This window comes from Lontra canadensis, unplaced genomic scaffold (genome assembly GCF_010015895.1).
Source record: "Lontra canadensis isolate GAN:19392208 unplaced genomic scaffold, GSC_riverotter_1.0 scaffold90, whole genome shotgun sequence".
Classification (NCBI taxonomy): domain Eukaryota; kingdom Metazoa; phylum Chordata; class Mammalia; order Carnivora; family Mustelidae; genus Lontra; species Lontra canadensis.
In genome coordinates, this window is record NW_022631084.1 from 6,099,631 (window position 1) to 6,124,066 (window position 24,436).

The window sequence follows — 24,436 nt, forward strand, 5'->3', positions numbered from 1 at the left end:
AAAAGAATTCCTACACTACTGTCGTCAGTTTTACAAAATCAAAGTAAAAACCTTCAGTCCTAAGGTAGGTAGGAAAAGGAGTAACTTCTAAAAGGTAAAGATGGGATATATTTTTTTTACATGTCATTATCTAGCGTTTGAAATGGTGGTACAGTCCGTCACTTAAGATACCCGTAGTAAGTAGGCTGAACACTCATTCTTATTTTTCCAAAAAGAGTGTGTCCTTGTTCTACTGAGGATTTTCTCCAACTCAAAAAACTCTTCACCTCACAAAGAGCTTCTCAGAAATACATAAAATGCCTTACTTTGCAACTTCCCCCACTCACTTCAAAAAACCACCAACCTCCCTACTCTCTCTTTCTGGTGCGGCAGCCCTGATTCAGAAACTGGATTACAACTGGATTAGATTCAGATCAGTCCCTACGTGTGTGACCTTGGGCACTTCACTTATCCCCTCAGTTTCTAACATCAGCATCTGAAAACTGTGTCTTTGAAAACAGAACGGGTGTAAAGATACCTTTGGAATTACACCTAAGAGGGTGAAGGTTTTCTGCTTAGAGGCAAAATTACCTCCTTAGAAGGGCCACATCATGAAACTGGAACTGAATCCGTAGCTCTCTGTCAACATATGACTCTTCTTTTACAGTTCTCCTCTTCTTTCAAAGGGCATAACCTGAGTCACCCTAAGAGCAGACTCCCAAGCGCCCCTTTCCTCCTCCACTTCTCCCCTATCCTACTTCTAAAGCAGGGGGAAAACAGCAGCCACATCTCCCCGCCCCAAGCCACACCTTCAGAGGACCCCACCCCAGACACATCCGCCCTCTCCCTTCTCCAGGGGCACCAGAGGCCAACCTCGCCCTTCCCCTCCCGCCCCCACCTAGACGAGACTTCCTGGAGGCGTTCAGGCCCGAGCAGGGTAGGCAGCATTTACAAACCCGCTTTACGCCACTCGCGTAGGGTAACCTCGCTTACGCCCATAGGGCCCCGTTCCCAGCCCCGTCCGCTCCGCCTGCCAGAGCCAAGCCCGAGTGCCTCGGCCACGGCCCCTGTGTGACCCCAGACCTCCTCTGTTCCGCTGGGGGCTACAGAGACTGAGGTAGAAGAGCCACACCTTACCGGCAACTGGGGCACTGACTTCACTTCCCACCTTTGGAGCCCTCTTCAACTCCCGGATCAATTCACTCCGGCGACGCCGGAAGGACCCGAGAGGAACCAGGCGTTGTCCGGAATCCTGCCCAGCCGGAGTCGCGCAGGGGCCTATGGGGACTCGTAGTCCCACTCGCCAGCTTCGTCGGCAATTTCTGCAAAAGCAAGACTACAATTCCCGGCAGGTCATGCGGTAGAGCCTAAGGCGATGGGTGGGGACACTTCTAGCCAATAGCAAGAGAGTTCCCCGCCTTTGCGGGAGGAGGTGAGACCGAGAGAGAGGGTGTTCAAAAGGAGGAGGAAGGGAGGAGTCAGCTCTCACCTGCACCAATCAGGGTGCCGGGTCGGCCCTGCAGGCGACTCACCCATTGTGGGGGCGGGCTAGCAGAGCAGAGGAAGTAAGGGGGTTGGGGGGAGAGCTTGAGGCGGTTAACGTGGGGCGGCAGAGCTGTGGACGCTGCACCAGAGGGCGGAAGCATCGGGGGAATCGCTGGCGTAGAGAGAGGGAGCGGTGTGGGGATGCGTCCTGGCCGGAGGAGCAGCTTCCCTGAAAGTGGACCAGCCCCAGGCACACCAGGCGGCCAGACCTGAGGGTCGTCAGGAAGGGATAGTGTGAGCCTGGGTTTCTGGAGGCGGCGCGCGGGCGTGATAGGAGGCAGCTGCAGGTGTGGGGCCACTGACTGAGAAGAGAGGAGTTCCCAGGGGAAGGGAAGCGGCAGAACAACTGCAGAAGTGCAGGGAGCGGGAAGGTACTAGGGCAGCAGCTTCCCGCCGCCACCAGCCGGGGCAGCAGCAGGAACAGCAGGGGGAGGAGCAACAGCTGCCGAATTCTCCAACTAGAGGAGGGGGAGGCGGAGCTTGGGTCCCTGTGGCAGCCGGAGGCGCAGTCTGGACTCTAGTTTCCCGGGAGAGAGGAGAGCTGGAGCACGAGCGGAGCGGAGCGCAGTCCTCCGAGCATCAGCTCCAGCATCCCGCCAGGGGTTGCAGGTGTGTGGGAGGTAAGCGTGGGTGCCTCTTCTGGGCGTCCTCACACTGCCCAGGAGAAAAGCGTCTTCCAATAGGAATTGTATCAAGGCACAGCTAAGAGCCCCTGACTCGGGTTAGGGAACTGATGCGAATCCTTTTAGATGAAAGATGTACATTTTGGACTTTGTAGTGGGGAGAAAAAGCAAAAGGTGGCTTGGTTCTGAGTATTAAGGGCGTGGTTGGTGTTTTTGGTGTGAGTTATACCATTAAAACTGTTCTGGGAGATCTTAAGGTTGAGGGAAACCCTGCTAATTGAGGATAAGGAGGATGATATCTGGATTGGTGCGTAGCTGGTAAAAAAACCCCCAAATTTTGTCATTGATATAGAATTACTTCAGAACTCTTTTACTAGGAAAATAACTTTGCATTCTTCTTCAGTGTCTACCCTGTACGTTGTTTTATCAGATTGTCCTGCTACCGACCTGTTTTCCAGGATGGTTTACTGCAGGTTCCTAAAATTGAAAGAGATTGGTACTAAGGAAGCAAATGCAGGCAGGAATAATCAAGATGACTAGACCTATCAGAAGTATAACTTTGCCAGCAATAATGTAAAAACGTTTTAATGGATGGATACTTAGCATTCCTTCCAGAGGCTCTAGAATATTGGAACAAAGACCAGGACTCAGCCTCCAGTGAAAACATATGGTGTACTTGATTGCTGCCCCTTATTTTCTCATTTGGGTCTGATAATAATTGTACATTTTAAAAAACTAAAGTACAAGAAAAACTGTGAGGATCTTTTCTGTTCAGGGAGTGTGTGCCAAACGATTACCCTTGGTATGTGCTGTGATGTGTTTAGGCTTAAAACACATGTAATAGTGTCATAAAATCATAGTTTATTCTTGGTATTAAGCGATGTGCAGTTTCTTTGAATGTTATTAAATACCTGTGGATGAAAATATGCTTTAAGGTAAAGGTGAAAGTCACACCTCCCTTTGTGTAACTATCACAAAATAGCAGCCTTTCTTTTTAGAAAAGTATGTAAATAGCTTTTTCCTACTCATTTTCTTTTTGTTACAGAGGTCTTTCAGATTACATGGCTTTTAATCATAGTAGCATATTGCAGCACATTTTGCTCTGATATGCTTTCATTGTGACAATTGTGTATTTCAGGATCTGGGCAAAAATAATCTGGATTTTCTTTTTTTAAAGTAAGATCAATACAATGGGGTAATTACCTTCTTGGTTTTTTTTTGTTTGTTTTGTTTTCAGGCTTTTCTCATTTATTTAGGATTTTTGGATTTTGTTTTTGTAACACACGCAAAATTCCTTTTTGAAAAGAAATGGCCAGAAGGAATTCTTTTCATAGATTAAAGTTCTGTCCTACCGAGTGCTACTACTGATAAGCCTAAAAGACTTATCAGTGTACTTACTCCCCTCCAGCACCCCCTGCCACATTTGTAGACACCAGAGAAATATACAGATGGACAGATCTTAGAAAAACATCTGCCTTTAGATTGTCCCCAAGCAGATCATGTATTAGTAGCAGCAGAGAGCTTGGTATAAAGAAAAAGCAACAGTAGCCACTAAACTTAGCCATGGTAAGGATCTGAGTTTATCTTTACTATATCACGGGAGAGTCTATTAATCCACATAGCTGATGAGACCCTATGTAAATGATTTTAGGAGGAAAAAAAAAAATGGGTATGGAGTATAGTGAGGCTTGGAAAAGATTGTGTTTATCCTTATTTGTGATAAAGTGGATTGCTCTGAGTCAGAGTCTTAGAGTATTTCTTAGTCTCTGTCCCTGATTGATTTTGTGAAATAGAACGCTTGCTGTCACTACTTTATTTACCCCATGTAATAATAATAATTAGTAATAATATTGGCAATGAAGTTCTTTCAGAGCCTTTATTAAAAGATCTTTTGAAAGAGTTTGGTTGAGAATCAGTTAATAATCAAGTAAATGGGATAGAAAAAAATATCAAAACTGCTGAAATTCAGATGTACTTGGAATCCCAACTATTTCTGGGTCTTCTGCTGAGGTATCATAAAGGATAGAATCTCATTAGGAGTGAATGAGTTTGTGGTATTAAAGTATGGATGTTTTGCCTTCTTCCAAGATTTGGATCCTCTTTAATTTGTCGGTGAAAGAGATTGGTTTCCTGTATCATTTAGGAGTAAGAGCATGTTTTTATAAGGGAGAAAATCATTAGCAATATATAGTTCGGTATTTGTGACTTTGAACTTGTCTCAAAAGATTTTAAATTGGTGTTCATTTTAAATCTCAGATAATCTGAAGACTTCTTGACTATATGTTACTGGTGTTGAGATGATTCCATATGTGACAGTTTATAATTTTATGTAAAGTTCTTCTTAGGTTAAAAGCATATTATTTATTCTGCCCTTGATTTTTCCTGTTTGTGTATGACTATTAGTGAGCATATGATATGATGAGAAAGAAAAACCAACGGAGTGCAGAATGTCTCTCTGGACAATGCTCTGGGGATCACTGTTCTTTAGCCACAAGATTTGGTTAATTTCAAATTATAATATGTTTTGAACTTTTTTTTAATTCAGATTTCTGACTCTAAGCTTATTGACTGAAAATAATTGAGTAGCGTGGATTTCTCATTCTAACAGGAGGATTCACTGATGCATGCAGCACGAAAGAGTGAGACTTAAAGATTCAAGATCACACGTTTTTGGTGTGTTGGGAGGGTGATTTATAGAAGGGGATAGATATGAAAAATTGAAAAATACTATTTGATAAACAGTTTGAGAAACTGTCCTTAGCAAAAGAGTAACAAGATTTGATCTGTTTTGTTAAATGCCTGTAAGTGGTTCCATGGCCTTTTTTCCCCCATCATTTCTAGAAGCCTAATACCTATAGTTGGAGACAGTACTTTACTGTGTTGTCATTTTATTTTATTTTATTATTTTTTATAAAGTTTTTTTTTTTTTTTTAATTTATTTAACAGACAGAGATCACAAGTAGGCAAAGAGGCAGGCAGAGAGAGAGGAAGAGAAGCAGGCTTCCCCCTGAGCAGAGAGCTCCATGCGGGGCTAGATCCCAGGACCCTGGGATCATGACCTGAGCCAAAGGCAGAGGCTTTAACCCACTGAGCCACCCAGGTGCCCCTGTGTTGTCATTTTAAACTGGAGTCAGACTGACATTAATTCATTAGATTTTAAGTAATCATGGGTTATTAAAGCAAAGCAAAAAAGATCTTCTGTGTATACATTCATTTCTGAGTGAATGAATTATTTGGATGAAATATTAAAAAGAAGTAAAAATGTAAAAGGCATTTCTCCCCTTCATAACAGAGATCCTGAACCAGACCCTAAAGATGAGCAAGAACACTTCCCACCCCTTTCTACAGCAAACTTCTAAGGTTAAATAGTGCTTTGGGGGATGAGGGTTAATTATTATACAAAGGTAAGGATTTGTTTTTGTTTTGTTTTCAGTTTTCTAATGTTTCCAAAATTCAGTCCTTAAAGTTGGGTAAGTGTATTTTAAGTAACTAAATTATTGGCTCCTGGAGACGACATACTTCTTTCCTATCTCCTGCTTGTTCTGAGCATCCTGTGTCACGCTCAGCATGAAGTGGCCCTAGGACCGCTTACTGAATTAGAACTCCTGACTAAGACTTTTTAAATATACACATTGAGACATTTTGCATTTTGACAGACAAGAGTTAAGTTGACCTTAGAATAATTACTATGCATTAGGCTTTCTGAGAATGTCTTTGTGCTGATTGGCCTTTGCAAAAGTGTCCATTGGGCCCAATTTTATTTAGATGGTGTGGACTAAGAAGACTGATCTATAGTTTTCTGTGCCAACATTTCTAAATTCATTCCACAGATAGGGAATATGGATGAGGGGAAAGGGCTCTCCCACTGGTGTCAAACAAGGTCTGTGTTTTCTAGCCACGGAAGCCTATGGCTCAACATCATTTTACCTAAATAAGATACCTTTGTTGAAGCTTACTCATGAAACACATATTTCATTCCATAAAAGCTAAATTTGTTCTTCTATTTTTCTGATCATTTCTTAAAAGAAAGAAAAAAAAAAAGAAGGAAGTAGAACTGTGTTTAAGCTTGGGCATTTATTATCTTTTGCGTTCAACCTTCCAAAACCAAATTAATCTGATTAGTGTTAGCATGAAGAATTCAAATGTTATTTTCCTTTCATTATTATAAGACCTGGAGAATTTGAGTTAATTATAGATAGTTTTTTAGTAGTATTTAATAATAGCAGATATTTAACTGCCTTTTCTTTGCTTTTTAACGTCTTTCCAGCATGCAAATAGATACAGAGTGGCTTAGAATTGGTGATTGATTAACCTTCCTTCTTCATGTTCTTTAGCATTATTCTTCATGCTTAGCATTGTGTCTTGTTTTAGAGTTAGCTGAATTCATAACTGTCTTCCTCACCAGATGCTTAGTGACTTCAGAACTGAGTTTCGTTTACCTTTCTATTTAAGAGCCTTATATAAAGTCTATACTTGGTAACAGATTTTAAATATTTGACAATCTGTAATGAAACATCATTTGCCATTTTTCACAAACAAGTACAACTAGAAGAGTGAATTTTTCATAGACATCTGTTTTAACACCCAATGCAGCCCTCTGCCCACAACACTTGCTTATATTGAGCTAAATATAAATATTGGTGTCTACTCTTTGACTTTGTGAATGAATAGAGCAAACATCACTATTAATTGCAACCTTGCATATGAATGTACCTTAAATATAAATTTATTAATTGTATGCCTTTTGGAATTTGGTCCTCTTTGCCCCTAAAATTTTGCTGACTTAAAGATGTACTTTTAAGTAACATTCCCTGCACATTCATATACACACTTTCTACGACTGTTTTTTTCCTTGACACAGAAATAGAGATTTAGGGAAAAACAGATAAATGTAATATGAGGCTTTATCTTAACTAAAATTTAACTGGTCTTAGATGTTCAGCATTTAATGAAATGGTTACATTGGAAGGCCTGATTCAGGCTTCTTAATCCCAAATTATACAGGTATTTGTCATCTTTGAGTGAGCATGGGCAAGGGATGAATTCTGAGATTTGGCATTAACAGTGCACAGTGCTAGCCTTCTGTACATCGTAATGGCAGAATGGTACCTCCGGCTCCAGCCCCTGTTTCAGGACCTCCTCCTGGTTCTGCTAGAAAAGGAGCCTTCTGAGCTCCTCACAGCTCCTAATTTAGTGTGGGAAAGAAGGCAGATAGAATTTATTTTGATAATCTCATTTTCCCAATTATACTGTTTTTCTCAGATATATCTCATACCAGAGTTTTCAATAACAGTAACTCAAGTGTCACAAAGTGTTATCTATTGCACAATCTAGCAATTGAATGAGTACCTAACAACTCAAAGCCCATTTCCCTAGCATCCTTGCTTCTTTTGAATGGGCCCAAAACAGCTCAGTGGAATATTTTTGATATGTTGCCCACATCGGATTGCTTCCATCATCTTCCTGATGACCTAAATTTTGAAAAACTAACTAGTTTTATTTGAGGTCTTTAACCCTATGTCACTTGAAGAGTTAATAAACTTTATTTTTTCCATATTTTACTAGTGTGCTATAAATATTGTATTATGATATATAATTTTGCTATTTGTTTAATTGTTGTATACTTCATAAAGCAATCTAAAAATCATTGAAGCAATTAATTTTTTTTAGATATAGTCAGTCTTCCAGTTAAGAAACCTGTACAAAGTATCCTAAATTGTTTATAGATATTAAATTACTTGTTCTATGTTCAAAGCAGGTTAAATTATATCTTATATCCTAAATCATTTGACATATAATACTGGATAAAATTTTGATAATATCAATATCCTTATTTTTGGTTTTGCTAAGTCAGGGAACTTTTAGAAATTATATTAAAAATAAAATGCTAATAACCTAGAATCATAAAGGGCTAATAATAACTATTCATTTTTTATTATAACAGGAGATTTAGCTAATAATTACTAATATAAAGTTAAACATTTTGAAGGAGAAGAAATCTTACTATCAAGATTATCTGAAAAGGCAAATTTTTACTCATGGCCCAAAAGTAGTTGACAATTTTAAAAAACAGTTTTATAGTATATGTCAATTAGAAATGCTTTCAGTTTTAAGTTTTATGTACAAGAACATAAAACAATAGGGATTTATCATTCTAGAACAAGAAGTAGTTGTTTACTTTTTGTTTGGAGGCTCAGTGTTATAAGGCTTGTGTCCTCATACTCTTTCTTGTGCTGGCTGCAAGATGGATATTCCTGCTGATCCAGATATCATATTCTAGTTCAGGGCAGGAAGAATAGGAATTGCTGTATGTCTTTTGAGTGTTTCTTTTAATCAGGAAATAATAGCTTTCCCAACATCTTCCTCTTGCAAATGTCTACTGTGGACCTGCTGGCTGGCCCCTAGCATGCGGATGGCCCTAGCTTATTTAAGAGAGGCCGAGGTATCAAGAACTTTTGGCCTTTATGGTGGATAAAGCAGGAGAACAGTGGTTTGAGAATGATTAGGGGGTAACCAGTTAATAGTTTCCGCTGTTGTCTGAAAAATAAAACCATGTTAACTTTAAATTATATTTCTTGTCATTCTAACTGACTCTGCCTCATGTTTATTTTTTCCCCCAGGTTAGAAAATGCTAACCTTCTTACACTCAAGTTTTTACATCTATGACTACCAAACTTCAAGTCTCTGGGCAAAGGCATTCTTCAGAGACTGCTGGTATCTCTGGTTAAAGGTCATCTGGCCCATACCACATTTAATACTAGTCCAAAACTTTTTATTACAGGCATAATAACACCTGAAATGATGATTCTGTCTACTTTAAACTACCTTAATCCTCAGGGTATCAAAGAATCTCCATGTAGCCTACATTTGAGAACAAATGAAAGAACAATTGAATATTAGGTTCTTTTTAAAGAAGATTTGTTTAGCTACCTGAAAAAGCAAAATAAGCCATTGTTTCATAGAAAGGAGTTCACCCTAAAAAATTTTAATCCTGGAATTTATTGTTATTACTCATTCCTTAAAATGTGAAAATTATTATCAACATCCATACAGTAATTACTACCTAAATTTTGACTAATTCTAACAAGGACACATCTTCGATTTACAGTTTTGATAAACTATGATTCCTTGGGGTTGGGAAGTCTGAGGAAAAAGTAGAAACTAAGAAAATGGAAACAAATACATAGTTTTTCTACATTAAAAAAGCCTCATGATCAAAGATGTTTACCATAGAATCTCGGTTGTATTACAGTTGTCTACTTTTACATATCAACATCTTGTTTTTCAATTTTTACATTTCTATCATGTGATTTCAGGTGAGTGGCTTTATCAAAATTCTACAGATATGGTGAAATATACATTTCTATACTACTTTTACAATCTGTGATATGGGGTTGGGTGCATAATAGAGATAAAATGTATAAAGTCACTTACTCCTTGGCATAATCTTTTGTCAATACAGTTAACAAAAGAAGACATTATAAAAACAAGGATATGTGACTTAGGACTGGTATTACAATAGCTACTATGGTAGAAGTCCAGAAGCAGAAGAAATTGATCTAATATGGCAATCGGATGGCTTTGAAGAAGAAGTAGGGCAGTGTGGTGTGTGGGTTAAGAGCACAGGGTGGCACATTATGGGCTGCAGGCACACTACTTTTTTGGTAAATCAAATTTTATTGAAATACAGCTATGCCCATCATTTACATATTATGGAGATTGCTTTCTTGATACAACAGCAGAGTTGAATCATTGTGACAAAGACCATATGGCCCAGAGCCGAAACTATTTCCTATCTAGCCCTTTTTAAAAAGTTTGTCAACCACTAGTTAAGAATGTGGGCTCTGCGGGGCACCTGGGTGGCTCTGTGGGTTAAAGCCTCTGCCTTCGGCGCAAGTCGTGATTCCCAGGGTGCTGGGATCGAGCCCCACATCAGGCTTTCTGCTTGGCCAGGAGCCTGCTTCCCCCTCTCTCTCTGCCTGCCTCTCTGCCAGCTTGTGATCTCTGTCTGTCAAATAAATAAACAAATCTTAAAAAAAAAAAAAAAATGTGGGCTCTGCAGTCAAACAAAACTGGGTTCAAATTTGGTTTTGTAATCTGTAATTGACTCAAAGACTATTTATGTTGATACAATGAGGTTTCACACAAAGTGTACTGCAGAATACCTGGCCTGTTCATAAGTATTATTTTATTAAATGTTAGATTTTATTTTGTTATGATCTATTATTTTAACTGAACTGTTAACTTCAAATTCAAATGAAAACTAAAAACTCTAAATTTAAGTACTCCCTACTGCTAAAATAAATGTTCAGGAAACTGGGAAGGGTGTCCTCTAATTGTAAAACATTTTCAAGTGTTGCACAAAATATTGTATAGGTACAATGAGATCAATGTAAAAGTGAAAGAACCTCAATGTATGGAAAAGTAGAGCCCAAACTTTAAAATACAATTAATAGTGAACAGCATATTGAATATTGTATGAAGCCATGCCAGTCAACTGTAAAAGTCAATTGATTTTAGAATTTAGACTTACTAGAATTTAGAAGAAAATGATATTTAAAAGTAATATACTAAAGAAGATACCTCACTACCAGTCTCAAAGAAATAAAAGATTAATAGGGAACACTGAAAAATTATGTGGTATAAATTATATACCCTAGATGAAATGAGCAAATTGGTACTTAAACACAAACTACCAAAACGGAAAAAGAAATAGAAAATATGAATATATACTCCAAAATCCTCAACAAAATGCTAGTAAATCAAATCTGGCAACAAATAAAAATTACATACTTATATACCATGATCAAGTGGGATTTATTCCAGGAATGCAAGGTTGGTTTAACATGAAAATGCATCAGTGTAATACACTGTATCAGTAGGATAAAAGGCACATAATCATCTCAATAGACACAAAAACATTTGACAAAACTTGCCTCATTTTCTTGATGAAAACTTTCAACAAACTAGGAATAGGAAAGAATCTGATAAAGGACATATACAAAAACCTAACAGCTAACGTCATTTTTTTTTTTTTTAAGATTTTATTTATTTATTTGACAGACAGAGATCACAAGTAGGCAGAGAGGCAGGCAGAGAGAGAGGAGGAAGCAGGCTCCCCGCTGAGCAGAGAGCCCGATGTGGGGCTCGATCCCAGGACTCTGGGATCATGACCTGAGCCGAAGGCAGAGGCTTTAACCCACTGAGCCACCCAGGCGCCCCAGCTAACGTCATTCTTAATGGAAAGACTGAATATTTTACTTTAAGATCAGGAATAAGAAGGACGTTGGCTCCCACTTTCTATTCAACATTTTGCTAGAGGTTCTAGCCAGCATAGTTAGGCAAGAAAAAGAAATTTTAAAAATCTAGATTGGAAAGGAAGAAGTAAATCCATCTTTATTCATAGATGAAATTATCTTGTATATAGACAACTCTAAAAAACTCATACACACACATAAACACACGCAGAACTATTAGAACAGTAAGTTCAGCAAGTTTGCTGGATATAAGATAAAGATATCAATTATATTTCTATATACTGACAATGAACATCCAAAACCAAAATATTTTAATCCAATTGAAATAGCATCAAAAAATTACTTAGGAAATACAAGACTTGTATACCAAAAACATAAAACAATGTACAAAACATCACTACAAGAGATGAAAGAAGACCTAAATAAATTGAAAGAGATACCTTGTGTTTATGGATGAAAACACTCAATATTATTGCTATGAATCAAAATAGATCGTTTTTTAAAAAATTGACAAGATCTTAAAACTTACATGAAAATGCAGTGTACCCAAACATATATTTATTAGTAGAGTGGCACTGAGAGTCCAGAAACAAACCCTTAATTTTATGGTCAATTAATTTTTGACAAGAGAAAGGATAGTCTTCAACAAGTAATACTGAGACAACTGGAAACCCACTTACAAAATAATGAAATTGGACCCTATTTCAAACCATATACAAAAATTATGTCTCAAAATGGATCATGGGCCGAAACATAAGAGCTAAAATTGTAATATGCTTGGAAGAAAACATAGGAGTAAACTGTCACCACCTTGCATTAGTAACCAAAAGAAAATACAAATTGGACTTCATCAAATTTAAAACTTTTGTGATTCAAAAGACACAAAAAAAATGAGAATACAAACCACAGAAAGGGATTAAATATTTGTAAATATTTAAATATATATGATATATAGTAAATATATATTTAAATATAAATTAAAATAAAAGTATAAATGTGGGTATAGTTGACTCTTGATCAATACAAGTTTGAACTGTACGGGTGCACTTACATGTCAATTTTTTTGATAAATGTACTAAAAATGTATTTTTTATGATTTTCTTAATTTCTCTAGCTTTATTGAAAAAATAGTGTATAAATATATAAAAAATATGTGTTAATTGACTATTAAATATTTAATATTTAAATATATATTATATATATAAAATACATATTTAATTTAAATACAGTATATATTTTAAAATATTTGTAAATATTTAAATATCAAAATTTGGGAAGAATTTATAGCCAAAGGACATAAAGAACTTTTTTATAATTCAAAAATAAAAGACAACCAATTAAAATTAAGCAGAGGATTTGAACAGACATTTCTTTCTCCAAACAAGATACACAGATGCCAAATAAGCAAATGAAAATATGCATAATGTTGGCTACTAGGGAAAGGCAAATCAAAACCACAATGAGGTAGTATTTCATATCCATTAGATGGCTAAAATAAAAAAGACAGACAATAACAAGTATTAGGATATAGAGAAAATTGAACATTTATAAACTCCTAGAGGGATTACAAAGTGGTACAGCCACACTGAAAAACAATTTGGCTAGTACTCAAAATGTTAACCATATAGTTAGCATATGACCTAGCAATTCCACTCTAAGCATATGCCTAATAGAATTGAAAAAAGATGTCCACACAAAAACTTGTACACAAATGTTACATAGGAGCATAATTAATAGTCAAAAAGCAGCGTGAACGGGGGTGCCTGGGTGGTATTGGGTGCCTTACTTAAGCATCTGACTCTATTTCAGCTCAGATCCTGATCTCAGGGATGGATCCTGCTTAAGATTTTCTCTCCCCCTCGCCCCTACCCCCTACCCCCTTCTCAAAAATAAAAGACAGAAACAGCCTACTGCCCCTCAATGAATGTGTATACCCATACAATGGAATGTTATTTGACCATAAAAAGGAATGAGGAACTGATAGGTGCTACAACATGAGTGTCTTGAAAACAGTGGGTTAAACAAAAAAAGCAAGACACAACAAGTTATGTTTTATGTAAAATACTCAGAATAGGCAAATCCATAAAGACAAAATAGATTAGTGCCAAGGGACATGAGAAATGTAGAGTCACTTCTAATGGTTATAGGGTTTCTTTCTAGGATGATGAAATGTTCTAAAATTAAATAGTGGTGATGGTACAGTTTAATGAATACATAAAAACCTGCTAAACTGTATGCCTTAAAAATGTGCATGTAAAAATGTGAGTATAGTTGACTCTTGATCAATACAAGTTTGAACTGTACGGGTGCACTTATATGTCAATTTTTTTGATAAATATAGTTGTAAAAATGTATTTCTTATGATTTTCTTAATATTTTCTCTGGCTTTATTGAAAAAATAGAGTATATAAGTATATACAAAGTATGTGTTAATTGTTCAAGTTTTCAGTAAGGATTTTGGTCAACAGTAGACTATTAGTAATTAAGTTTTGGAGGAGTCAAAAGTTATGCACAGATTATCTACCATACTGAGGTCAGAGCCCCTAACTCCCACATTGTTCACAGGTCAACCGTATATTATAAAATTGAAGAATATATATAGGGAAGACTTATGGAGGATTGAATTATAAGGAACCCAGGTTAGCAGATAAAATAGAAGGTAATAGTCTCATTTATATAATTTAGTCTCAGAACACCAGGCAAAATTAATGAACAGAGACCAAGATCTCCTCACACTTTTTTATTTTTTTATTTTTTTATTTTTAAGATTTTATTTATTTACTGAGAGAGAGAGATCACAAGTAGGCAGAGGGGGTGGGGGGGGGCAAGCTCCTTGCTGAGCAGAGAGCCTGATGCAGGGCTCGATCCCAGGACCCTGAGATCATGACCTGAGCCAAAGGCAGAGGCTTAACCCACTGAGCCACCCAGGCACCCCTAACCATGCTTTTTTAAAGTTGTTTTTTCACTTGTAAATTTTTATTTTAAAATGAAAGGGAGGGGGAACCTTAACTGCAAAGAAAAATAAAGGGAGTAGAAATCAGCTTATCATCAGTCTTCCCTTCTGCAGCATTTAGTAATGAAAGGTAACAGGCCAATATGTACAGAATTGCAATGGAATAAGTTTATGATTCAAAACTGCTTATCCAGCTGGGCTGTGATTCGGTGTGCATAAGAACAAAAGAACAATCTTCTCATCACACAAAGGCAGACACACATACCACCATCACCACCAACAAAAAAAATGCATGCTTACATGCTTACTTGCCAAATAATGATCAAGAATTCAAGATTGGCACTATGAAATGAAATATGACATTTATATAGTTGTTGCTATTGTTTTAAAACAAGGTGTTAAAATTAATTCTTGATTCCTGTGGTAGGAAAAAGTTAATAAAATTCTGGATCAAATATCTCTGATCAATTCAAAAACAAGGCTATATAAGAAAGCATATTAAATGCCTTATTGTGTAAATCATGGATTCAATAGATATTTTTTTCTTCACATTCATGGAAAATACATATTTTAGAACAAAGGAAAGAAATGCAATCAATGTAAAAAGAAAAAGCTAAACATGACAAAATGCTAAACACATAACATTATAATTACTATTAGATTTAGTCCTTTATTAAAAGGTAGAAATTACCAGGCTGGATGAAAAACAAAATCAAACTATTAGGTTTTAAAAGAAACAAAGCTAGGCAATATGATACCAGTTTAAAGACAAAAGGTGGCAAAGCACTAATAGACAAAATTAATTTTAAAATATAGGGTGGCCATATTTTTCAAAACAAGACAGAATTCAAGGCAAGGGCTTTAATTTGGTGAAAAAAAGGTATTTTATATTGGCAAAGATGTAATCCATACTAAACATTGAATAGCCATGAGCCTATTTGTACTGAGTGTGTAGAATTAAAATATGTAAAATAATCTGGAAAAGAATATATGGCCTTGGGCACCTGGGTGGCTCAGTGGGTTAAAGCCTCTGCCTTCGGCTCAGGTCATGATCTCAGGGTCCTGGGATTGAGTCCTGCATTGGGCTTTCTGCTTGGCAGGGAGCCTGCTTCCTCCTCTTTCTCTCTGTCTGCCTCTCTGCCTTCTAGCGATTTCTCTCTGTCAAATAAATAAATAAAATCTTTAAAAAAAAAAAAGAATATATGGCCTTGGTATTAGATTTGGATTCAAGGGAAACAAGTAAATAAACATACAACATAAAGAATAAAGAGAGGACAGAAATAGACTTGGGAAGAAGCAAAGGCAAGGTGCTGACCCAGAGATGGCAGTAACAATGATGGAGATTCAGGGAAAATTTGGGTTGCAAATTTTATTTAGTTTTTCTCCTTCTGTTCAGTACTGTACAAAGATTACAGAGTGAGTCAGAAGTCAGCCCACAGGTAAGTTTGTGTGTGTGTGTGTGTGTGTGTGTGTGTGTGTGTGTTGTGTGTGTCTGTTTACTGTATTTGAATACCAGTTTTCCACAATCACCACCATTCTCTTTTGTCTTCTATGGGGCTACTTAGGGTCATTTACCTTATGCCCCTGGCTTCTGTAGGCATTTCAATTTGTGATCCCTAGAATGAGATAAGGGGAATGGCTAAGGAAGAATGACTAAGACAGTCCTGAGTCTGAGAAGTAAGAGAATAATTATTCAAAAAGTAACAATTGCATACACTTAAAAATGGTTAAGATGGGAGAACTTTAATATGTATTTTATCACATTAAAATACAAGTTTAGAAACCTAAAAAGATAGTAACAATTATGAATCTACTGAAGCATTTAAATCTACCTTAAGGGGATTGTATTTATTCATCTGTACTCAGTTTGGTTCATATTATAAAAAGTTATGGCTTATTGAGACATAGATACATGACTAAAAATTTCCCTTTGCCTTCAGAGCAAAGAAGTCAACTTTAAAATTTTGTCTCATTTCCTCTCTTTTCAGTCTTAAAATTTTTTAGTTGCTCTAGTTTATGTTCATATCACCTTCCTTTTATGTCATCCTATTTGGAAAATTTTAGTTTTTGGTTTGATACCTGCATCTTAAGTGCCACAAAACATTAATTATGTATTTTACCCTTATAGAAACATAATGTTCAGCTAGCTAACTAGCATGAATAATCAATCCATCCCTGAGAGTTAGTAACCATATACAACAAACCAGAGTAATTGCTATCTTTATACAAGTAAAGATAAGCATTTGATTTTAAGTCTGACAACACACAAGTTTCTCTTTATGTATTTGTTGAATAGTACACCAGCTGATATTTTAAGAAATGTTTTCTTCTTTCTCCCCATCAGAATAAATTGTAAATGAAAACTTTTAAGATTTCATTTATCAGATGGATCCAGAATTCCTACCAAAACACCCAACCTTAGAACCCAGGAAGTAAGCTTCACAACCCGGACAAACTTGTTGCTATGAAAGTCACCTTATTTGTAAGGCCCTTAAGCCCTATTCAGAGCCTCTTTATTTCTAATAAACGATTTGACTGTTTATTATTGAATCTGTATGTGTAGACAGATTCACAGTGATTCAATGGTGTAAACCCTTTCAATGATAAAAATGAGAGGGAAAAAACTGCAAAACTAAAAAAGCATAGTTGTCAGAAGGGCACATGTCTTGACAACTCAGTGAAGAGAATTTTCTTAAGACAGAAAATTGGAGATGTATGAAATCACAAGTGTTTACCCTGCTGAATGTGCTTTCCAGGGGATAGATTACTGGGGTTCTCAGCAGTCCAAATATGGTGATAGGTTGTCAATGGCATTTTCAGGCTGTCAGCCTGACTGTCAGGGTAGAACTAATAGATAAGAGTTATGTAGCATTAGTGTGTATGATTTGTTTTAATGTCTTTTGCAGCATCTAAGGTAATAGAAGAGCCTCTAATGTAAGCAAAAGTTTACTTTTCATAGGTGAAAGGGCAACATTTTAGGACTGTATACTATACCATGACTTAAATGGGTTTTGTTCCAAACTGTGTTTGTATCAGGTTGAACTTCATGAAGTTGCCAAAATTGGACTGTTTCTGACTTGCCAAAAAAAAAAAAGGCAATTCATGTGGTTCAACCTAATACATCAGCTATTCCAGCCTACGTAGTATTGTTCCAAACTGGGAATCTGTTTTTCCAGGGAAACTAAAATATAATTTTGTTTCTAGGTGAGTAATAAACATGCCTTGTGTCCCTTTTGCCAGGCCCTATTCTCACATGGATGATAATTTTCTCTCTTTAACCTCCCAAGTCTTACACGTAATGGAATTTCCTAGAGCTTGGCCATAGGCCATCTCCCCCACAGCCTGCAGGAAATCTCATCCATCCTGATAGTCTTAAATGTGCTGACAACTCCCAAATATATCGCTGTCCCAGACCTGTGCTCTGAACTCTAACCTTGTTTATCTAACAGCTTCCTTAACTCCCAAAGTGCATGTCATGTAGGCATCTCAGATTTATCTAACCGGAGCGCAATTCCTAATGACCTTCTCTCAATCCTCTCTGTTCTCACCCAACCTTCTTCATCTAGACAAGGGCACCCTCACCCACCCAAGTGGCCTAGGAGAACTCTGAAAGTCATCTTTTCTTTTACCTATGTATGTCCTGTCCAGTCTCTCTCTTAATAAGAATGTCCAGAATCTTTCTGCTCCTTTTCTACCTACATCAATACAGCTACTATCTCCTTTCACCTAAATTATTGTAATAACCACTCAATTTGTCCTTAAGCTTCTGCTCTGGACTCCCTATAATCCATTTTGTAAATATCAGCTTCTTAAATTGTTCTGCAGTTTGGGAAAATGCAGCCTTCTTGCTACCTACAAGGCCCTGTATGATCTGGTCCCTACCAACTTAAGCTGGCCTCTTTCCATTTTGTTTCCTGATTTCTTTCAGTTCCTCACAGTCACAAGGCTCTGTCCTGCCCCCTGGGCCTTCAGGTTGTTCCCTCTGTCTGGAATACTGCCTCCCTCTTTAACTCTTACTTACCCTTTAGCTCTCAGCCTACATGACCCTCGTTCAGAGAGGCCTTGCCTGAACTCCTCTCCAATAGGAAGTAGGCCCCCATGAATCATTCATATAGCACAGTATGTTTTATTCATTGCACTTAACAGAGTTTGCACTAAGATATTTGCATGTATATTTATCTGGTCAGTGTAAACTCCATGAGGCAGGGCCCTTGCTTGCTGTGCTCACCACTGGGAGGGCCCAGAACATACTAGATGGTACCTGCTTAAAGTGAAAAACAGTCTGTCTTGGATGTTTGTACTTGAAGACCAGATTGTTCAGAAGAGGTTGGGACATGACGGTCCTCTAGAAGTATGGTATATAGTATGTGGAACTCGGGCTGCTTCCAGATCTCATCTTCGCCTCATGTGAGTTGACACAACTATTCTGAGGCCCTGAATTGTAAGTTTTGAAGGCAGATACTTTGTCTCTTCTTTTCACTCCTATATCCCCAACACCTAGAAAAGTGCCTGGTAAATAGTAGATGCTTAATAAATATTTGATAAATGAACAAACTTCTGTTTCCTCTTTTGCAAAGTTCTTGTCTCATGACACTGAGGGGTTTAATTTAAAAAAAACAAACGAACATAGTAAGTGCCTAGTACACAGCAGGTACTCAGTAAATGCCAGACACCCTAATGTCTTCTTCAAAATGTAATTCTGATTTTTTTTTTTAATACCATGGATTCTTTAAAACTCTGGGCTCCCACAAAGCTTGAGGGAGGATGAGGGGCCATGAGGTGGGTGCATTAACCTTTGAGACTTTTTTCAAACTACCTAAACTTTACTGGCCTCACCTCCACTGCCTACTACAGAGTGGCTATTCTTTTTTTTTTTTTTTAAGATTTTATTTATTTATTTGACAGAGATCCCAAGCAGGCAGAGAGGCAGGCAGAGAGAGAGGAGGAAGCAGGCTCCATGCTGAGCATAGAGCCCGACGCGGGGCTCAATCCCAGGACCCGAGATCATGACCGGAGCCGAAGGGAGAGGCCTTAACCCACTGAGCCACCCAGGCGCCCCCAGAGTGTCTATTCTTGAACCTATTCCATGCCTCAGGTGTGCGAAAGCAAAGGTTAAAAAACACCGGCCTAAAACCAATGTCACTGGAATATCTGATAAATGAGGGTTGTGTATCAGAAGACTGTTAATGTTTTTAGGCAAAAGTGTGTGTGTGTGTGTGTGTGTGCGTGCGCGCATGCACGCGTGTGTGTACATATATATTCATGGAACTCTGTGTGTATGTGTGTGTATTCTATGGAACTGCAATGATTCTGTAACGGTGCTGCTGTCTTTCTGTTGGTGAAAATACCAGAATGTGTGATTGATAGCGTGTTCCTCCAGATCTATTACTTTGGATTTAATTCCAAAGACAGTTGCTAGTCCATGATTTTTTTTCTTAGAAAGGGGAGAAAAGGGCCGACAGAGTAGATTTCTTCCTCTCTGAAATCATGTATGAACCTTACTTCAAGCTCCTTTTTCAAGGGAACTATTTATACTTCCAATGATCTATGGGAAGAGACTCAGTTATGCCACATTTACCTTTGTTTTACCTCAGTTTAAGCATTTTTGAGCTCTGCAATCATTTTATATCAGTTAATTAGGCATGAAATCCAGGCAAGAGAGAAGGATGAGGGTTAGAATCACCACAGGATGTCCACAAATCCCAGAAACTGGGGCTATGGGAATTCATCAACCAATAGAGCCACATCTTCCAGCCAGACCCCTGGCTACAGAGACACAAGTTTGACAATCAGAATAGATGAAAGTGCCTCTTAAAGCCCTCTACTGGTCTATAATTGTAAAATGTTTACAAGCTTTTGGATTATTTATGCAACTGAAATATTTAAGCAATTGGAAGTGCCCGACTTCTATGGAGCATGTATTTTCATAAATTGCAGTTTCTAGCATAAAGCTGTTCTTTCTATAGTATACGGAGGCTGTTCAAATTTGAATATTTTAAATGTCAACATTGAATAACATTAAGGTTTATGACCTGCCTTTAAGAAAATCCACAGTGCAAAATCTGAATTTACACATCTTTGGGACACCCTGGGAGTGTCACTAATCTGATGAATCCATCAGAAGTAAAACTACTTCTGGTATCGCTATATTCAAGACAAGTTAATTGAACACACCTTTACAGTTCCCAGTAGTTGTATCAAGTTGTAGCAACTTTTACCATTTGTTATTTTCCTGCTGTCACTCTAAAGTCCTCCCAGATTTGAACAACTATATCCTTTCTTTTCCTTCCACTTAAGGATTTCTCAGTCTTTCATTGCTGGTCTGCATGCCTGCCCACCCGTGGGTTTCAAGGTTAAACTGACCTTGTCCTATCCCCAGCCTCCACCCCTAGGTCCCAATAGTTGTGTGCCTCCTGGATCCCCCCTAACACTTTCTCTTTCCTTGTGACTGATCACCTAACCTTGTTGACCTACCTGAGTTACTGCTTTTCTTGCTTTCCTGCTATTCACAAGACAACATTGGTAACTTTCCTGCAGCCTCAGGCAGCACAATGAACCATTCTGTTGTCTGAACTGATATTTAAAAATATATTCATTCAGCACATCACCTCCTTCCTCCACTTCCACTTTAATCTCTCAAGTCTAGCAGGTTACTGGGTCATTCCTCTCACTATAAGCAGTACACATAAAGCCCCCAATCTACATTGCATAAGTGTATCTGTAAACAGAAAAATGTTACATTTTAATCCATGATGTATTTCAAGACAGTAGTTTGGAAGCACTTCCTGATTAAGAAACTGAAAGAAAGCACGTGGTATTGTAGTAATCCCACTAACCTGACTTCGTTTTAGAGTAAATTAAGATTTTTTTAATCTGCAACACACCTTCACCTCTAAGTTGTAACCAGTTATGTGAAGTTAAGTAACCAATTATGGCTAAGTAACCAATTATGCCGATTGATTCAATATTTTAAAATCAATTTACATGTGAAACTCAGTTCTTGTTTAAGAACTCATACTCAAGGATTAGATTCCTTCAGATGAGCTCATTGTGGTATTGTTATGCTTTATAAAAAGATCTGTTGTTTTAGGTTGAGATGTTGGAAGAGAAGGAACTGTAAGAAGCCTGTGGTTAGGAATGGAATCTTGCATAAAGCAGACCAGTATCACTGTTCATACTTGAAAGTATAGCAAATATAAAATGTGAATTTGATGTGACATAAATAGTCTTTTAAAAAAATATCTTGGTTTTCATCTGTTTTTTACTTCTCTGTAAGCTCTGAGATTATAGTACTAGCTATTACAAACTATTAAAATTAGTACGTGTTACTGTTTTTCTAATTTTTTTTTAAATTAAACTTCCAAGTAAGTATATCTGGCCATCAGTCATAGGATAAGGCATCTTTCTGATTTTGGAAGAGGTAGATAAGCAAATGCCCCTTATAATTAACATGGCAGTCATAGCCATGAAAGCGATTTCTAGTCTACCACTACAATTATTTAGATTAGTTATTTGATTTCCATTAATCAAAGGAAGAAAACGAAATAACTGCAATATGCAACCAACTCTCTGCCTCTGACTTTAAAAATAATGTATTCTGGGTCTCTACTGACTTTTTTCATGTCACAAGTCTGGGCCTCTGTGTGAAAAATAGAGTCCAGGGCCGTATGTAAATGAGGTTTTCCACCCATAGGGGATCAGCTCTGTGAGACTCAGTAAGTATTTAAACAGCTACAAAGGATTTATTAAAGAGAAGAGTGCATCTATTACTGATTGGGATTTTTTTTTTAATTTATTTATTTGACACAGAGAGAGAGATCACAAGTAGCCAGAGAGGCAGGCAGAGAGAGGAAGGCAAACAGGCTCCCTGCTGAGCAGAGAGCCCGATGCGGGGCTCGATCCCAGAACCCTTGGATCATGACCTGAGCTGAAGGCAGAGGCTTTAACCCACTGAGCCACCCAGGTGCCCCTGATTGGGATATTTTGAGAGAAAGGCACATTAAACAGCAATTTTTAAAAATAATGAAGTTAGTGAATCACAGTATCAGATGACTTTACTGCTGAAAAGAATCTTAAAGATCAAAGACTAACCCTCCTATTTTACTGATAAAGCCAAGAGCTCTCTCTAGGACCACCTGGAATATCAGAGCTTTTTGAAAGGACCTCAATTCCACTGAATTTAAAGGTCACTAAAGACAGTATGTAATTGTTGCTTATATCCATGGAGTTTGCACAGTGCTAGGGACATACTAAACATTAAAGTATAAGTCTGTGTGATGAATTAATAAGTAACTATGAACAAACATGGTCAGGGATTTATGTTACACAAATCATACTCAAGGCTGGCTTTACCTGTTTTCAAAAAGTTTGCATTAAAGTGGCCTAAACTAGTAATAATCTCTCTCTCTCACACACACACACACTCACACATACATACATACACACTGTAAGATACAGTATTGATCTTTTAATACTTTTTGACAGCCTCTGTATATTCAGATGAAGAGGGGATATCAATATCTGAACACGCCCTTCTTGCCATTTGGCAGATGGATAAGTCACCAGCTAGAGTACAAATGTGTAGGATATTTAGTAGCCTGAACCTCTGTATCCTTATAGGTCTTTTATCTTCATTTTTGGAGCTGGTAGCATCTGGATCCCTGTGTCCTTGATACTCCAGACAATTTTTTTTCAGCTATACATTTTAATTTTTTCTCAAATGCCACATCACCAAACAGGCATTTCTTGGGGTAGATTGATTTTTAGTAAGGCATTGATCTGTGTGAGTTGAGCCATCTAAAAAAGCCATAGCAAATCTAGGACAATATGAGAAATAAAGTAAATAATGATAAGTGATGGACTATATAACCCATGGAATAAAATAAAGACCTATGAATCCATACTGATACAAATAAATAATTTGAATATATAAGTAAAATGAGAGAAAAGGGATAGCTGTTTCTTACAGGAGAATTCTAATTAATGAATGTACAAAGAATTATCGAAATAGAAAAATCACCATTTGGCAAACAACCTGTTAATTGTTGCAGATAAGAATAATAATGGATGTGAAAATTAGTGACCAAAAACATGTTGAGAAATAGGATATTTGCAGTCTTAATACATCTACCCTCAAGATAGTTTTTAAAAATTTGGAGGAGGGGTGCCTGGGTGGCTCAGTGGGTTAAAAAGCCTCTGCCTTCGGCTCAGATCATGATCTCGGGGTCCTGGGATCCAGCCCCTCATCAGGCTCCCTGCTCAGCGGGAAGCCTGCTTCCCCCTCTCCCACTCCCTGTGCTTGTGTTCCCTCTCTCTGTCTGTCAAATAAATAAAATCTTCAAAAAAAATTTTTTTTGGAGGAGACCGGGGTGCCTAGGTGGCTTAGTTGCTTATGTGTCCGACTCTTGATTTTGGCCCAGTACATGATCTCAGGGTCAGATTGAGCCCTGCGTCAGGCTCTGCACTGGGAGTGGATCCTGCTTGGGATTCTCGCTCTCCCTCTTCCTCTACCCCCACCCCACCACCCACTCGAGTGCATGCATGCCCTCTCTCTCTCTCTAAAATAAATAAGTAAGAAAGAAAGGATAGAAGGTGGGAAGGGAGGGAGGGAGGGAGGGAGGGAGGGAGGGAGGAAGGAAGGAAGGAAGGAAGGAAGGAAGGAAGGGAGTAAGGAGACATAACCACTAAATGCAGTATGAGACCCTGGATAGAATCCAGGACCAGAAAAATGAAGTGGAATAATTGGAAAAATTTGAATAATGTTTATACATCAGTTAATAGTAACATATCAATGCTAATCTGGTTTTGATGATTGTGTATCAGTTATAAGTAAGATGTTAACATTTGGGGAAACTAGGTAAACTAGGTAAAGGCTTTATGGGAACTCTACTTTTTTCAATGTCTTTGTAAGTCTAAAATTATTTCAAATTAAAATTCAAAAGTATTCTTTAAAGTAAATAAAAAGGCAGTCACACTTTCTAATATTTGGATAGACCTTTATAAAAGAAGCCTAAGAGATAGGGAAGTTTTTTGATCCACACCTAACATAGGAAATACGTGCCAGCCATTTCATTGATTTG

At 37.6% G+C, this 24,436-nt stretch overlaps 2 protein-coding genes across 8 annotated transcripts in view; one reads left to right on the forward strand and one right to left on the reverse strand.

The window, feature by feature from the left end:
• PDCD10 (programmed cell death 10) overlaps positions 1–1,241 on the reverse strand; it is a 42,958-nt gene extending 41,717 nt beyond the window's left edge. For 2 of the 5 annotated variants that reach the window (XM_032836103.1, XM_032836101.1), the window contains exon 1: positions 1,117–1,231. The gene's annotated coding sequence lies outside the window, so the exon portion shown is untranslated. Of the gene's footprint in view, positions 1–570; positions 657–1,116 lie in introns of those variants that run through there. The other 3 variants (XM_032836102.1, XM_032836100.1, XM_032836098.1) reach the window with 2 other exon arrangements.
• Positions 1,242–1,564: 323 nt separating this feature from the next.
• Positions 1,565–24,436, forward strand: part of SERPINI1 (serpin family I member 1) — a 72,881-nt gene continuing 50,009 nt past the window's right edge. The window contains exons 1-2 of one of the 3 annotated variants that reach the window (XM_032836093.1): positions 1,791–2,144; positions 5,440–5,551. The gene's annotated coding sequence lies outside the window, so the exon portion shown is untranslated. Of the gene's footprint in view, positions 1,759–1,790; positions 2,145–5,439; positions 5,552–24,436 lie in introns of those variants that run through there. The other 2 variants (XM_032836095.1, XM_032836092.1) reach the window with 2 other exon arrangements.